The sequence below is a fragment of the Aotus nancymaae genome, unplaced genomic scaffold (genome assembly GCF_030222135.1).
Source record: "Aotus nancymaae isolate 86718 unplaced genomic scaffold, 86718_ANA_hifiasm-v0.15.2.pri h1tg000053l, whole genome shotgun sequence".
NCBI lineage: Eukaryota > Metazoa > Chordata > Mammalia > Primates > Aotidae > Aotus > Aotus nancymaae.
This window is the reverse complement of record NW_026988467.1, coordinates 29,932,997-29,950,875: the sequence shown is the minus strand read 5'-3', so window position 1 is coordinate 29,950,875 and position 17,879 is coordinate 29,932,997. Positions and strand designations below refer to the sequence as shown.

Here is a 17,879-nt window from a genome sequence, read left to right as displayed (position 1 = left end):
TTATGAGTTCCCCAGGGGAAAGGTGTTTTTCAGTGCAGGAACAGCATACACAAAGGCCCAGAGGCAAAAGGTGTGATGGTGTCCTAGGACCTACAGGTAGCCTAGCATAGTCGAGTACAGAGTGACAAGGGGGTAGGCTCCTCCTCCCAGTGTTGCTATGAGGCTCAACCGGAGATAGATGGGAACAGACTTTCATGTTTTTATTGAGGGAACAGGCAATCGGTCTGCTGTCTCCTGGACAGCATCCCAGCTTTTTGATCCTCAGCTGCCAATCCCTCTATAACTCAGATGGCAAAAGGGGCTCCTTCCAACCTTATTTTCTCTGGACTACAGTTTCTGTGACTCCAACCCTTTCACCTTCTGCCTCATTGCACTCCAGCCTGGGCAACAAGAGCAAAACTGCTTCTCAAAAAAAAAAAAAAAAAAATTCAATCAAGCCAAGTATTTCATGGAGTTAGTACATTTATTCATTTATTGATGATTTGGAAATCTTGAGATTACACTGCATACCACATGGCCACCTGCTATCTCCCAGGTTTTCTCATTTAGCCTCCAGAGCCTTCCCAAAGCCTGTGTTCCCATTGGATCCTCCCTTGCACACACGGTAACCCCACCTTCTACCAAAAACTGAGTTCAGTCTTATAGCCCAAACATACGATCTCCCTGCCAAGCTGGCTTGCTTTTCTTACCCCTACCTTTCAACACACATACGCCCATTCTACCCTACCCCAGGCTGCTCCAGCCTGCTCCCTAACCAAGCACAGAAATCATTCTTTGGCCACATGCAATAGTCTCAGCGGAGCAACCAGGCCAATCTATGGTAGCAGGGGAGCTGGTGTTGTGAGATGGGCTCCAGGAAGACCAGCAGTAGCACTGGCGGGGGGGTGGGGGTGGGGCGCAGCCAGCAGAAAGGAGGTGGCCAAGCAGAGCTCCAGGTGGCAGCAGGGGGTGTTCACGGCCTGGTGACTCAGCACACAGAGCATGACCCAGCAGCCCACCATGCTGTCTGCCACAATGTCAGCCACATCCTTGCCTGGCTCAAAATCCCACTCAGGGAGGCAGAGGTGCAGCCCTTGACCAGCTGGAGGGCAGCCCTCTAGAGCAGGCAGCAGCTCCTGCACCACCTGGCCCTGGTCTTGCCTGCAATGGGACACAAACACATCATAGAGAAACCTCTTGCCCTCACCTTTCCGACTCCTCAGACTCTGGAAACAAACCCTAAACAAGGCCTGGAGATAGAGGAACCAGGAGTTCCTGGCTTCCTTTAGGAAGGGCAGGGAGACCAGCAGAGGCAGCAGGGCAGGGCTGCCCTAAAAGAACTCCAACCCCAAAGTCTTGGGGCAGTGGCTCCAGAGAAAAGGGAAAAGGAGATTCTTTGAGTAGCCCCCAGCTTCTGAATGGCACAGATGCTGTGATATTATGTGCATGTATGTTCTGGGGGACCACTGAAGCCAGAGCCCCACCCAGGCATTGGCACACTGGCAGGCCAAGGATGAAGTCTGAATATAGGTGTACTGGGGCATCCGAGGACTGTGCTCCTGGAGGCTGTCACCCAGCACGAGGCCTTTCTCCCTGTCTAGCACTAAGACCTGTAGACTGCCTAGGCCCCTCCAAAATACACATACAAGATACTCACAACAGTGACAAGATACACAGCCCCCAGTGTGCCACGGTCAGGGGACCACAATGTTTCCCAATGGTAGAACTGCTACAGAGCTGAATGGAAGAGTGGGACAAGGAGATACTTACAGCAGTGGCTCCAAAGGTCAGAAGAAAGAAGAAGCAGACTAATGGTGAGATGGGGCCCAGATCTCACTTCTCTAAGGAGTCAAGCAGGCTGGGGTGCAGTGGTTCATGCCTGTAATCTCGCACTTTGGGAGGCCAAGGCAATCGGATCAACTGAGGTCAGGAGTTCGAGACCAGCCTGGCCAACATGGTGAAACCCCGTCTCTACTAAAAACACAAAAATTAGCCAGGTGTGGTGGCAGGCTCCTGGTAGTCCCAGCTACTAGGGAGGCTGAAGCAGGAGAATCACTTGAACCCAGGAGGCAGAGGTTGCAGTGAGCCAAGATCGTGCCACTGCGCTCCAGCCTGGGCAACAGAAGCAAAACTCCATCTCAAAAAAAAAAAAAGCCAGCACTGTTTCTGAGCACAAGATTTGGGATCACAGGTCTAGGAACCCACTCAGTCATTATTCTGGGCAGGGCACTTCACCTCTCTAAATTTCAGTTTCCTCATCTGTAAAATAAACATACTACTGCCTCCTTCATAAGATTGCTGCAAATGACATTATGGATGTCAGAATGGGCTTTTGCTCCTCATTATCCCTCATTACTACTTGCTCTCCTTACTCCTAATAAAAAGCGGGAAGAAAACAGAGTTTCATTCAAAGCAGAAGTATTGTAAGCAAAATAATACATCGAAATGTTGCTCTCATGGATATCTTGCAGTGTTCCAGATGGAAGAGTCCAAAAAGCCCAAACTTCAGAAGACTGTAAGGCCCCATTCCTGCTCTTTCAGGCTGAAGCAAGGAAGGAAGGGCCCTGTATTAGGCCATTCTTTGCATTGCTATAAAGGAATGTCAAAGACTGGGTAATTTATAAAGAGGATTTATTGGCTCATGGCTCTGCAGGCTGTATAAGAAGCATGGCACCGGCATCTGCTTGGCTTCTGGCGAGGCCTCAGGAAGCTACATTCATGGCAGCAGGCAAAGGGAGAGCGAGAGCATCGCATGGCAACAGCGGGAGCAAGAGAGAGAAGGGAGTGGTGCCATGTGCTTTTTTTTAAAAAAAACCTTGCAGGAATATACATGCAGGTTTGTTATATAGGCAAACTGATGTCACAGGGGTTTGATGTACAAATTATTTCATCTCCCAGCTATTAAGCCTAGTACTCATTGGTTATTTGTCCTGATCTTCTCCCTCCTCCCACCACCAACTCACCAACCCTCAGATAAGCCCCAGTGTCTGTTGTTTCCCTCTATGGCCACACACTTTTAAAGAATTAGATCTCAGTCAACTCAGAGCAAGAATTCACTCATCACCCAGGGGATGGGATGATGCTAAACCATTCATGAGGGGTCTGCCCCTGCAACCCAATCACCTCCCACCAGGCCCCGCCTTCAACACTAGGATTACGTTTCAATGTGAGATTTGGAGACATCCAAACTATATCAAGCCTCATGGCTTTGACCTTGACATGCACTACCAGGATGGAGCCAAGATTTAAGGGATAGCTAAAAAAGAAAAGGAGCCGGGAGCAGTGGCTCACGCCTGTAATCCCAGCACGTTGGGATGCCAAGACAGGTGGATCATGAGGTCAGGAGTTTGAGAGCAGCCTAGCCAATACAGCAAAACCTCATCTCTACTAGAAATACAAAACTTAGCTGGGCGTGGTGGCAGACACCTGTAATCCCAGCTACTCGGGAGGCTGAGGCAGGAGAATTGCTTGAACCCGGGAGGTGGAGGTTGCAGTGAGCTGAGACTGTGCCATTGCACTCTCGCCTGGGCAACAAGAGCAAGATTCCACCTCAAAACAAAACAAAACAAAAAAATCTAAAAACAAAGAAAGAGAAAAAAGAAAAGGGAAGGAGGTTTATGATTATCTCAAATAATGTAGTACACTATTCAATACATTATCTGTTCATGATTTTCAAAAGTAACTGGTGTCCATCCCTATAATCCTAGCTACTCTGGAGACTGAGGTGGGAGGATCACTTGAGGCCAGGAGATTGAGATCAGCCTGAGCAACACAGTGGGACCCCCATCTATTAAAGAATTTTTTTAATTAGCTGGACATTGTGGTGCACAGCTGTAGTCCCAGCTACTCAGGAGGCTGAGATGGGAGAATTGCTTGAGCCCAGGAATTTGAGGCTTCAGTGAGTTATGATAATGCCACTGCACTCTAGCCTGCTGACAGAACAACACCCAACTCTAAAAGTAAATAAATACATAATAAACTTAGAGAGAAAAAAAAATCTTAATGTATAAAAAGGTGCCTACCTATATCTACAACAAATGTAATTCTTAATGGTGAACCATCCATTGCATTCAATTTAAGGCTGGCAATGAGACAATTAAAATTGTGTTCACCTGTAAAACGGAGGTCTCAGCCAGAATAATAAGAAATAAAGAGAATAGAAATTAAAAGTATAAAATTGTAACTATTTTGAAAGAAGAAACACAGGGGTCACCATTTACAAGATGCTATGATTATCTACATAGGAAATTCAAAAATTTATAGAAACAAACTGTTTAAAGAATATTGAGCAAAGATGCTAAATATAAGACTTTTTTTAAGAAAAAAACCTTTCTAATATACTAATGTATTAGTTAGGATTTCAACAGGAAACAGCACATTCAAGTTAGGGTTTTTCTAATAGGTTTATATGCAAATAAACTAACCATAAAGGTGTTAGCAGGGCTTAAGGATAGTTCATGAACCCAGGCAGGACTAGCAAGCATAGGCGCTGTCACCTCTCCTAGAACTGAAGAATTAAGGACAGGGAGAAGTTACCAAAACCTGGAAGGAGAAAGAAGTTTATAGAATCAGTTGCCTTGAGAGGTGCAATGGCATTTGGTCAAGTTGCAAAATCAACCCTGAAGGGACCTCACAGGAAGGAAATCAGAAGCCTGTATGTCCTGACCTCTCTCCTCTCCCTCCCTCTGATCTCTTGTCAGGATTCCTCATTGGTCCCAGAATCAGAGGCAGGGAAAAAACTTTAATGTAATCCATTCAGGTCAGCTTCCCTGAGCAAGACAGAACAAGACAGGAAGGATAAGCAGATGTGGAGACCCAAACAAAAGAAAGGCAGCGTGACGGTCAACAATGAGAAAACATATTTTGAAAACAAAATTTAAATAATAAGAAGGCGTAGGATATATAGGTAAGTGGGCCAGAATAGAGTTCAAGAAACAGAACTAACCATATCAAGTAACCTGATTTTAAAAAGCCACCTTGTTAATTCCATTTATCTTCAAGCAATAACTCGACACATAAGCTTAACTGTAAAAAATAATAACTAAATATTTCAGCTGAAAACACAGGAGAATATCTTCAGGGTCTTAGGATATGCAAAATTTTCCTAAATAGGCCATAAAAAGAACTAGCCATAAAACATTTTCATAAATTGGACTATGTTCAAATTATGAAATTGTGTTCATTAAAGGATACGACTAAGAAAGTTAAAAGAAATAAACCACATACATGAGAAGGTATTTGCAATATCTATGTTCAACAAAGGGCTTATAGTTGTGGAACATAATAGATACAATTTCGAATAATCCATGGGCCAAAGAAGGAGTCATGAAAATTAGAAAATATTTTCATTGACAATAACAAAAATACTACATAGCAGAACTTGTGAGATAAAGCTAAAAGTAATGCCCTTGGGGAAATGTATAGCCTTAAATGTTTGTATTAGAAAACAAGCAGCAAAAGCTGAAAATTAGTTAGAAATGAAACAGTTAAAAATATAATCGCTTAAAAAATAAATAAAAAGACTTCCACTTTCTTCATTATGCGGTAACTGGTACCGGACTAGCCCTCCCACCGCGAGCAACCGTAAAATTGGACCAAATACGTGAAACAACTATTTTCAGACATTAGGACATTGTTTTAGTCCATTTGTGCTACTATAACACAGTATCACAGACTGGGTAATTTATAATGAACAGAAATTTATTTCTTACAGTCTACTGGCTAGACATCTAGAATCAAGTTGCTGGCAGGCTCTGTTGTCTGGCGAGGGCTACTCTCTGCTTCAAGATGGCACCTTACTGCTGCCTCCTGCAGAGGAAAGGAATGCTGTGTCATGTGAGTGCTGGAAGGTGGAAGGGCAAGCTAGGTGAGTGCTGTGTGAAGCCTCTGTTATAAAGGTTTCAATCCCATTTATGAGGAAGGACCCCTCATGGCTTGATCACCTCCACAAAACCCACTGCTTAATACTATCACATTAGCAACACCTGAATTTTGGATGGGACACATTCAAATCATAGCACTGGCAGTATCGAATGGTGATTCCTGAAATAAGGAAAACAAATGAAGCAAACTCTACAGTTGCCCTGACTTTCTACCTGTAGGCACTTACTGAACCCCAGCGCAGGGAGGGAAAGGGGACCCAAGCAGAGTGTAGCAGTCCTACTGAGCTAAAAAAGGGAAGGACGAGGCAACTGCAATTTGTGGTACAGAGTCCAGGAGGGGAGAAAGTATACAGAGAAAGAATTCCAGAAATCTGCATGGGTTCTTGGATTTGGGGCTGGACATTAAGTTGATTATGTTTAGGATGAAACTCCACAGGACTAGACAAAGAAGAACCACTGGAGAGCCATAAGCTTAATAATTTCCAGAGTTCTCACAAGGTTGGGAGATGCTTACGCCTGATCATCCAGACATGAGGAACCTTGTTGAACACACAGAGCATTCAGTAGAAGACAGTCAGGTAACATGTTATTAATAGGGTTAAACTAGCCTATAGACTTAAAAAGAAGTCTTATAATTATTAAGGTGATCCACAAATAGTTGCCTGCTCAAACAAACAAACCAACATTCTTTAAAAAAAAACAACAAAATCCAGCTTGTTAATAATGTAACATTCACAATGTTCAACACCTAAAAAAATTATAAGACGTGAAAAAGGAAGAAAATGAGACCTATAACGAAGAAAAACATCGATCAATATAAACATGCCAAGAAATGACAGAGATAATGGAGTTAACAGACAAAGACATAAGCTAGTATAAATATTCTTGATATGCTAAGAAATGTAAAGGAAAACATAAACATAATGAAAAGAGAAAGGGAAGATATTTTAAAAAACTAAATAAAACTTCTAGAACTGAAAAATTTAATATCTCAAGTTAAAATTTCACTGAATGGGATGATAGTACATTACACACTACAAAAGAAAATAATTAATGAACTTGAAAATCTAGAAATAGAATCTAGTCTATGTGAAGTGCAAAAAGATAAAGGTAGGAGAAATAAACAAAATCTCAGTGACTTGTAGGACAATATCAAGCTGTCTAATGTGCGTAATTGGAGTCCCAGGGAAAAAAGGGGAAGGAGTGTGAAGAAATAAGAGCCAAATTTGTTTCTGTATTTAATAAAAACAGTAAGGCCACAGAGTCAAGAATTTCAATTAAACCTAAGGAGCATAAACACCATACACACACACACATACACACACACCCAAAATGACGAATGTTATAATTGAAATGTTGAAAATAACTGATAAAGAGAAAATCTTAAGAGCAGCTAGAAGAAAATTACCTATTGAATGAACATGAAGGAAAGATAAGAATTTCTACTACCATAATGTTATTCTGGTTGAACCACCAATGACTCAGATCCCTCAAAAATGAAGATTTTGGTTAACCTACTGGATAGAAGGAACAAGCAAACACACAACAACAACAACATTTGAAGTGCTGGATGAAGCCAAACAGAACTTAGAAGCATTACTGGAGAACAGACATAAATTGTACCATCAGAAACAGTGACTTAGCATATATGTTTATATTCTCTTCCTTGTTGTGCCATATGTATTTTATACTAACTGTTACAGTTCATCAATTCTAAGATGCTCATTTTTTTCATATTTTTAATACCTTTGACATAGGTGTTACCGTGAATAGCACCTTGCTATTGCTCGTAACCAGGCAACATTTGTAACGTAATTACTTTTGCCTGCACATTTGTTTAGTTGATCATAGCTATCTTTAATATTATTACTTCAGTTGAGCTATGTGTATTATGGGTACTACTCATTTTAGTTTAATTGTTCCTTAAAATAGCTTAAAAAATATAACATTATAATTCCACATGGAAATACAAAGTTATTGTATATGCAAAAAGGCATAAAAAGAAAGGGGTGGGGCAAATTTTCTTTTTGTTTTGTTTTGTTTTTTGTTTGTTTGTTTTGAGATGGAGTTTTGCTCTTGTTGCCCAGGCTGGAGTGCAATGGCCAATCTCAGGTCACCGCAAACTCCGCCTCCTGGGTTCAAGCAATTCTCCTGCCTCAGCCTCCCAAGTAGCTGGGATTACACGCATTAGCCACCATGCCTGGCTAATTTTGTATTTCCAGTAAAGACAGGGTTTCTCCATGTTGGTCAGACTGGTCTTGATCTCCTGACCTTAGGTGATCCGCACACCTCAGCCTCCCAAAGTGCTAGGATTACAGGCGTGAGCCACTACACCTGGCCACAAATATTCTTTGTTAAAGAAGTAATGCGGGAGGGATTCACAGTAGGATTCTAAATATGAAGAAGTTTGAGAAATACCATAATCAATATATTTTTCTTATATTTTAATTTTTTTTTTTTTTTTTTTTTTTTTGAGAGGGAGTTTCGCTCTTGTTACCCAGGCCGAAGTGCAATGGCGCGATCTCGGCTCACCGTGACCTCTGCCTCCTGGGTTCAGGCAATTCTCCTGCCTCAGCCTCCCGAGTAGCTGGGACTACAGGCGTGCACCACCATGCCCAGCTAATTTTTGTATTTTTAGTAGAGACGGGGTTTCACTATGTTGACCAGGATGGTCTCGATCTCTTGACCTCGTGATCCACCTGTCTCTGCCTCCCGAAGTGCTGGGATTATAGGATATTTTAATTTTTATGTATGCACAAGGGTTGTATAAGATTAAAAATCTACTTCTATGTCTAAATAAATGTAAAATAGCTCTAAGTTATAAGTGTGATCAGAAAGCATTATGTCATCATTTAATTGGATCACTTTTCATAATGGTACATAAAATAATGGTTTGTTTTACAACGGAGTCTCAGATTCAATCAATGCACTAATTAAACTATTTTAGCCCAGTTTTTCTCTTCTTTTCTTTTCCTCATTATTATTTAATAAAGTATTGGTGGTGGTTAATTTTATAATTTACTGCACAGATTATATAATTTTGAGACAGGAAAGTAGAATTACCAAAGAAATGACCATCATCCACAGATCGTAGACTCACAGCTGGATATAGTTACTGATGAGATTTAGGTTGACTCCTCTGGGGATGGGTGAATGTTTATCAGTTTTTCAAAAGATAGTTGCTGGCATTATAGTCGGTAGAAGCTTTACACTGAAGTGTAAGTATTAGAAGAAAGCAATATGTCCATGGACAAGCAGAGGGATAGACAGCAGAGGGCATTTGTTATTCATTCAGCATCTGAACTCCTTTTCTATGCCTGGTTGGTAATTATGTCCATCTTGCTGGTAGTGGCTGAGTGCCACTACTTGGAGTCTGCCACTGTAGCGTCCTTTAATCCCTTCTGAAATCAGAGAGCCCATCTCAACTACAGCTTTCAGCTTTCTATTACGATCCCCAGCCTTACAGAGAACAGCCATGACAGTATTTTTCAAAGATCACAGTGTTTTCCTCACTAATGTATTTCTCAGTAACTTCACATTCAGTTGTCTTCTGGGCCTGTTCTGGGAATATAATTAGGGAGTGGGGAAGACATTGCACATGGAAATGTATTTAATATTTCAACCTCCTACCTTCTACTTTATACCAAGGAAGTTAAGGAATTTATGGCATCTTAACTTTGTTTAGTGGAACACTGGTTAGTCTGAGATTCAATCCACCAACCAAGCAAACCATTAGAACCCTTCTGGTTACTCAAACTTGCCTTTTGAAATAAGGATCTCTAGTAAATATATCCATATCAATACGTTCAGGCCAATCTAAAATTATATTACTCCCTCCTTGGTCTGGCACCCTCAGAGCCTATTCCCTATGTGTTCTTTAGATTTTGCCAATAAAGTTAGCAAAATTTTACCCTTATTCACCTCTCTTCTTGAGTTTGACTGTGTAATTGCCTTCCAGGGATACTAGAATCTGACTGTATTTACACATTTCTCAACTATGAAAAAGATCTTTTCCTTTTCTCAGATTCATTTCTCTCCTTCCCCTCCTCTGCTCCATATCACACGCAGGCTGATACCTGAAAGTTATATTTTCCATCTTCTTTTTGTGTGTGTGAGACAGAGTGTCGCTTTGTCACCCAGGCTGGAGGCTGGAGTGCAGTGGTGCGATCTCAGCTCACTGCAACCTCCGCCTCCCAGGTTCAAGCAATTCTCAAGCCTCAGTCTCCCGAGTAGCTGGGCTTATAGGTGTGCACCACCATACCCAGATAATTTTTGTATTTTTAGTAGAGACAGGGTTTCACCATGTTGGCAAGGCTGGTCTCGAACCCCTGACCTTAGGTGATCCACCCACCTCAGCCTCCCAAAGTGCTGAGATTACAGGTGTGAGCCACCATGACTGGCCTATATTTTCCATCTTCTGTGTGAATAAGAGATTAGAGAGCAGGAGAAAATAAAAGAAGCCGAGATATTTTTCTTCTTCTATTTTGTAGAGGAAGCTGCTGCTTCTCCAACAGCACCTGCAATTCTCCCATGGCTTCAAATCCTGCAGGTCAGGCTTGCACAGTTCCAGCTTCCACTGGTTGGGCTCTGGGCTCTGGGTTCTGGGCTCCAGTAATGCTACCTCTTTTTGTTTTTGCCTCTGGAAAAAAAAAAAACTCTTGAGATTCTTCAGCCACAGTTATAAAAGGTCCCTAGCTTTTAGGTAAACACTTGAGCTGAGGAGTTATGATATGAGCCTATATAATATAACTAGAAGCAAGCATCCTGCCTCATGGCCCTCGAAGTCTTTGTGGCCTTCAGATTGCCTTACGGCAATGGCCACTCTGCCTCTTAGAGGCTTGCTTTCAAGGGGCACTTCATTTCAGGTGACTGGAAATTTTAACTTAATTCTTTCACCAGTGTATGCTCAATATGTCAGAATCCCACTGTCTGATGCTGGATTTTCACTGCCCTTAGTCCCAACAGGCTCAAATAATCAATTCTCAGATTCCCCCTTTTTTCCTGAGGGTCTCTTGTCAACAACCATTTCTTGTATAAATTTCTGCATCAGTCAGGGTCCCGTTATATGCAACAGAAACTGACTCTGGCTGATTAGAGCAGAAAAGGAACTTATGAAAAGGATTTTGGGGTATCTCATGGAATCTTCAGATGCAGGGAAGCCAAAGTGATGGTAAATACCCACTAGTCTGTATGAAACTTACTGGGTTCATGATACATGCCTAGAGCTGTGTGGTTAGGGAAAAATGCTTCTTCCCCACGTCTGATATTTTCTTCCATGTGAAGGCTCATCCATTAGTATAACCCTCCAGCTTGTCTTCACACCTTCACAACTCCTCTGGGAAGAAGAGGGACTTATTTTTTTTTATTTTTTTTATTTATTTTTTTTTTTTTAAAGAAAGAAAGAAAAAGAATAAAGAAGAGGAGGAAAAAGGAAGAGAAAGAGAGAGAGAGAATGGGAGTATTGCTTTCTTGCCCAGGCTAGAATGCAGTTTAGTAATGGGTATTGAAAACCTCTTTTATACCAATAATTATACTTGATGTAAACAGGAAGGAATAAGGGAAGAAAATAACAAACGAGCAGCCAACCGATATTTCATTTAAACCTATGAAATGCTATGCGATTACTGAGGAGTGATTTTCTTCCAATTATGTAGTCACTTATGGAATAGGTGTGAGGTGGTAATGTATGTTTTATGTATTTGAAGTGGATAAATGTTTATTAAGTTTACTTGTTCTGGGTCTGAGTTCAAGTCCTGGATGTCCTTGTTAATTTTCTGTCTCGTTGATCTATAAAATCGTTAGCTCTTCTTGTTACATTGATCCTTTTGCCATTATGTAATGTCCTTCTTTGCCTCTTTTGCTCTTTGTTACTTTAAAGTCTACTTTATCAGAGGCGAGAATTGCATCTCCTGCTTTTTATCTGTTTATTTTTACTCTCTGATTGGTTGATAAATCTTCCTCCTTCTCTTTGAGTCTTTGTGTATCGTTGCATGTGAGATGGGTCTGGATGCAGCATAGCAATGGGTTTTGACTTTTTATACAATTAAAATATATATAACTTTAATACTCACATTTGATGCTAGCTGGCTGTTTTGCCCATTAGTTAGTGTAAATTTTTTGTTGTGTTAATGTTCTTTTCTTTTTGATATATTTTTGGAAAGGCTGATATTGGTTGTTCCTTTATATGTATAGTGCTTCTTTCAGAAGCTCTTGTAAAGCAGGCCTGGTGGTGGTGAACTCTCTAAGTACTTGTTTGTTCGCAAAGGATTTAATTTTTCCTTTGATTATAAAGCTTAGTTTGGCTGGATAGGAAATTCTGGGTTGAAAGTTCTTTTCTTTAAGGATGTTAAATATTGGTCCCCACTCTTTTCTGGCTTGTAGGGTTTCTGCTGAGAGATCTGCTGTAAGTCTGATAGGTTTCCCTTTATAGGTAACCTGACCTTTCTCTCTGGCTGCCCGTAGTATTTTCTCCTTCATTTCAACCCTAATAAATCTGGCAATTATGTGCCTTGGGGTTAGTCTTCTTGAAGAATATCTTTGTGGTGTTCTCTGTATTACCTGGAGTTGAATATTACCCTGCCTTGCCAGGTTGGGAAAATTTTCCTGAATGATATCCTGAAGAGTATTTTCCAACTTGGATTCATTCTCTTCATCACATTCAGGTACACCTATCAAACGTAGATTAGGTCTTTTCACATAGTCCCATATTTCCTGGAGACTTTGCTCATTCCTTTTTATCCTTTTTTCTCCAATCTTGTCTTCTCATTTCATTTCACTGAGCTGGTTCTCGACTTCTGATGTCCTTTCTTCTACTTGATCAATTCGACTGTTTAAACTTGTGCATGCTTCACGAAGTTCTCGTGTTGTGTTTTTCAGCTCCATCAATTCACTTATATTCTTCTCTAAATTGTCCATTCTCGTTAACATTTTGTCAAACCTTTTTTCAAGGTTCTTAGTTTCTTTGCATTGGGTTAGAACAAGTTCTTTTAATTCACAGAAGTTTCTTATCACCCACGTTTTGAAGCCTGCTTCTGTTATTGGAACACACTCGTAATCTATTAAGCCTTGTTCCGTTACTGATGAGGAATTGCGATCCCCTGTAGAGGGAGAGGCATTCTGATTTTGAGTATTCTCTGCCTTTTTACGCTGATTTCTTCCCTTCATTATATATTTATCCGTCTGTTGTCTTTGTAATTACCAACTTTCTAACTAGGTCTCTGAACAGACGTCCAGCTTGTTGATTCCCAGCACCGAAATCTGAGCAGTCCACTGCGCCGGCCAAAACAGCGGTGTTAAGATTGATGGTGCTTTTCTGCCTGGGAATCTCCGGACTCTGCACCAAAAACTGGCGCGCTGAGGTGCCAGCAAAACCGCCACGCCAGCCACAAGAGTCGCCCTGGCGACACGTGGGGCTCCTCCACTGGGAATCTCCTGGTCCGTGAGCAACAAACACTCGTCTGAAAGTGTGGCGTCCTCTCGTTCTCTGCGCTTTCACTGGGAGCTAGGAGCCCGAGCTGCTAGTGATCAGCCATCTTGGATCTCTCTCGATCGAAGAGGGACTTATATTACTGATGAGTTTCTGGGAAAAGATGGCATATGTAGCTTCTTTCCCTTTGGGAGTGCTTTTTATTTTATTTTATTTTATTTTATTTTATTTTATTTTATTTTAGACAGGGTCTTGCTCTGCTGGAATGCAGTAGTGCAATCATAGCTCACTGCAGCCTGAAACTCCTGGGCTCAAGTCATCCTTCCTCCCTCCCAAGTAGCTGGGATTGCAGGCACGTACCACCAAGGCCAGCTAATTTTTGTTATTTTTAGTAGAGTCGTGAGTTTACCATTTTGGCCAGGCTGGTCTCGAACCCCTGACCTCAGATGATCCACCCGCCTCGACCTCCCAAAGTGCTGGGATTACAGGAGTGAGCTACTATGCCTGGCCTGGCTTTTATTATTTTAAAGTAAGAAGAGTGGAATTTGCAACCAAGCAGAAAGGAAGGAAATACTTGAATGGGACTGCCTCCTTCTCTTTGTTATGGTAGCCAGGAGATTAATTTGCTTTACTCTAATTTCCCAAGTGAAGGGTGTAGGGGAATGCAGTGTTTGATGGGAAATCCTTTGGGACTCCTATCCGTGTTTCTTTCTTTTTCCCAATCATACCCTTCAGGGGTCTGAGACTTACAGACTGCTTGAACCATAAAAGACCTCTGAGTTCATCTAGTCCAACACCTTCCTTTTCATATGGGAAAACTGAGGCCAAGACAGAAGAAGGGGATTTTCCAGGGCCAAGCAGAAGGCAGGTAGCAGAGCTGGAATGAGAACCCAGGGTCATCGTCAGGCTGGGTGGGGATGGGGTGTCAGTGGCAGCAAACAGATCATCCACCCCCAAGCTTGAGAAGTAAAGTGCAGCCCTCAGAGCCCTGAAGACCCACCCACAGCCCATCACTCCCCACATGCACCCAGAGGACTAGGTTCGCACCACCCCGCCCCAGGCTGTAGCGTGAGAAGTTTACAGACGGAGGCTGAAGTCAGATTGATTCTCATGTTGCAGTCTGGCCAGGGCTGCCCAGAGAGAACTGTTCTGGAAAGAAAGATAACTGAGAAACCAGCATTGCAAATAAGCAAAATAATAAAGGAATGAAATGAAAACAGACCTCTTTGCTTTGGTCCAGGCTGCCTTCTGGAGGGGCCTTTCTCTTTCCGTCTGCATCCACCTGTCTCCCCTCCCTCCAGGCTCAGTGGCTCCTTTCTCCTCACACAGGCTCCTGACCCCCTGTCTCCACCACCCCCTTTTCCACACACTCAGTGCTCCCCAGCCCCACCCAGGCACTCCTGTCCTCCTGGAGGACAGCCTTGTGACAAACCCAAGGGATCACACTCCCTGGGAGTGGTTAACCGGTCAGCAAATACAATCCCTACTCACAACAAGTGTTTAGCAATGTCATTGCGTAACCACCACATTAGGATTCTAAATAAAAAGGAGAAACTGTTCATCCACAACTCCACCACCAATTGAAATGGTTTTCACGGGCCGGAGTTCACTTTTGTCCTTGTCTCACCCCTAATATTTTTCACAAAACTACCATTTTTTGCACCTTCCTATGTGCTAGACAGCCTGATAAGCACTCTTTTATGTATTTATTTTTATTATTATTATTATTATTTGAGACAGGGTCTCGCTCTGTGGCCCAGGCTGGAGTGCAAGGGTAAGATTTCGGCTCACTGCAGCCTCCACCTCCCAGGTTCAAGCAATTCTCCTGCCTCAGCCTCCCAAGTAGTTTGGACTACAGGCGTGCACCACCAGGTCTGGCTAACTTTTTTTATTTTTTGGTAGAGATGGGGTTTCACCATGTTGGCCAGGCTGGTCTCAAACTCCTGACCTCAAGTGATACACCCACTTGGCCTCTCAAAATGCTGGGATTACAGGCATGAACCACCATGCCCATCAGACAGCCTGATAAGCACTTTAAACAACATAACCAGAAATATTTTATTTCCCAGAATCCTCTTTTTTGGCTACCCAGAATTCCTTTTATTAATAAAAATAATAGATGTTGAGAAGATACTGCGTGCCCCACTACGTTCTCTTCTAATCCTAAACACCCAGTTTTTGTGTGCATGTTTCCCCGACCCCAGTTCTCCAGATGAACTACAGCCCAAGGAAGACCAGTGACCTGCCAAAGTCCTTGAGACAGTTTCTTCCTCTGCAAAATGCGAGAAAATCTCAGTTATGACTTCCCCATCTGGGCGTCCAGGGGACAGTTGGAGTTTGACTGCGAATTTGTCACCATTGCCTATGTGGCTTTGGCGTTTTCAGGTGTCATTCCCAGACATCCTTGAGTAAAGGGTGTCCTTATTTCATGCTATTCCAAACATCACAAGAATAGGCACAGAAGTCTCAACAAAGGCTGTAGAACAAGGAGATATTTTTATTCACCCACAGAACAAATGGGAATGCAGCCAGGGGCAGCCGGGAAGAACTTTCAGATATTTCCCTATATATAGACCTGCAGCGAGGCAGCAGCATCAGCCCTTTTGGGGAAGTGAAAGAGGCCAAGCCGAGAGTAGCTATATTACTCTATTGTCTGAGTTAGGGTTCCTTTTCTGTCCAGAAATAGAAATTCAGACTACCCAGGCAAAATTTGTTGGGAGGGTATGTGGGTGTTTATGGAACCCTAAATCAGCTGGGCCTGGAGAAGGACTGCAGCCAGGGAGTGAAGCCATCAGCCTGGCCATAGTTTCACTGTCTCAACTCTGCTTCACCCTTCTCTTCTCTCCATAGAAGAGGAACAACAAGGGAACCAGGCTGAATTAAAGCCAAATGCCAGCTGAGGAGGGTGCAGAAGCTCCTCTCCTTCCTGATCTAGTCCTACTCATCCCCCACTCCCAATCACCCCCCAGACCTGCCTGACCTCGCTTCCCATACTGATGCTCTCCCCACTCCCAGCCCCCTGAGGATTCACTGTGGAGCTCAGAGGAAAGGAGAAATTCACCTAGGAAATCCCTCTTCATTTGATTCCTACTTTATGCTGTGAGCTTGCTGGGATGCTCTGCCTGGGAATGAGGGAGTTCTTGACAGTCCTGGGAAGAGAAGCAAAATGTTCTCTCATTCAAGGGAGCAGCAAAGCACACCACTCTTCCATCCCCAAAAAGGGCGAATAGGTTGGACTCTCAGGAGTCACCTGGTCCTGGTTCCTCAAGATCTTTTGTCCTTTTGGCCTGAAGACTATTATTTAGAGTTTCCTCTTCAGAGCATGTGTACAAGGCCTGTTAGACATTCACTCTGTTCACTCATTCAGGCCACAGCTATTCTGAGCTGGGCACTTCTCAGGCAAAGGCAGCAGAGTCCCTGCTCATTGTGGATGGGTATGACAAACCCGCAATAAGAGCAGTGACTCAGATGTCTTCTTGTTTCCTCTGCCAGCAGGCCACACTTCCTTTTAACATGTAAGCAGCCATCATTTGAACCCTGCAAGACTTCAGGAAATCAGGTCTCCTCCCAGGTTCCCATTCCCAGGGATCTCCAAGAATCCTTACAGGTTCCACCAATTCACCGTGGTGTCACCTGTCACCTCTGTCTGCCCCACTAGACCCTGGTCTGGCCTCTGAAAGAGCCTGCCTCTGGACCTTAACTCCCTCATCTGCTGCTTCTCATTCAACTTTGCCCAAACATGAGCACATTCCCAGGGAACACCAACCTCCCTTCTCGCCTCTGCATTCTCTCCCTAAGTGATCTCATCCAGTCTCGTGGCTTTTAAATACCATCTGTTTGCCAATAACTTACAAGTCACTGTCATTGGCACTGACGTTTCCCTGAGCTCCAGACTCATATCCAACTGCCTATTTGTCATTTTCACTTAGAGGTCAAACAAGTAATTCAAAGTTAACTTAGACAATGCAAACTCCTGATTTCCAGCCCTGCCATGTCCATTCCAACCTGCTCCCCTCCAAGTATCTCCATATCTTCAGCACACAGCATGACACCATCCACTTAGTTGCTCCATCCACAAACCTGAAACTCATTCCTGATTCCTCTCTTTGCTCATCCCCAGGAGCTAGCCCTGTTAACGCTACATCAGGACCTGTCCTACATCTGCCCACTTCTGCCCATCTCCATGGCTAGGCTCCTAGGTCACATGGCCATTACCTCTTGCCTGGATGACAGCAGTGGTCTCTTAACTTGTCTCTCTGCTTTCGTTCTTGCCCCCTGCAAGCCATCCTCCACATAGAATCTCAGGTGAGTTTTTAAAAATATACCACGGCCAAGAGCAGTGACTCACACCTATAATCCCAGCACTTTGGGAGGCCGAGGCGGGAAGACCACTTGAGGTCAAGAGTTTGAGACCAGCCTGGCCAACATGGTGAAACCCCGTCTCTACTAAAAATACAAAAAAAAAAAAAAAAATTAGCCGGGCATGCTGGCAGGTGCCTGTGATCCCAGCTACTCAGGAGGCTGAGACACAAGACTTGCTTGAACTAGGATGTAGAGGTTGAAGTGAGCCAAGATCCCACCATTGCACTCCA

At 43.1% G+C, this 17,879-nt stretch overlaps 1 long non-coding RNA gene across 2 annotated transcripts; it reads right to left on the bottom strand.

The window, feature by feature from the left end:
• Positions 1–5,727: 5,727 nt before the first annotated feature.
• On the bottom strand, positions 5,728–14,606 carry LOC105709447 (uncharacterized). Of its 2 annotated transcripts, XR_010337786.1 has the most exons (4): positions 14,510–14,606; positions 11,081–11,196; positions 10,379–10,500; positions 5,728–5,787 (listed from the first exon to the last, which is right to left on the bottom strand). It is a non-coding gene; the product is annotated as an uncharacterized LOC105709447 (long non-coding RNA). The 2 variants fall into 2 exon arrangements; XR_001105519.2 differs by lacking the exon at positions 11,081–11,196.
• Between the last annotated feature and the right edge of the window lie 3,273 nt (positions 14,607–17,879).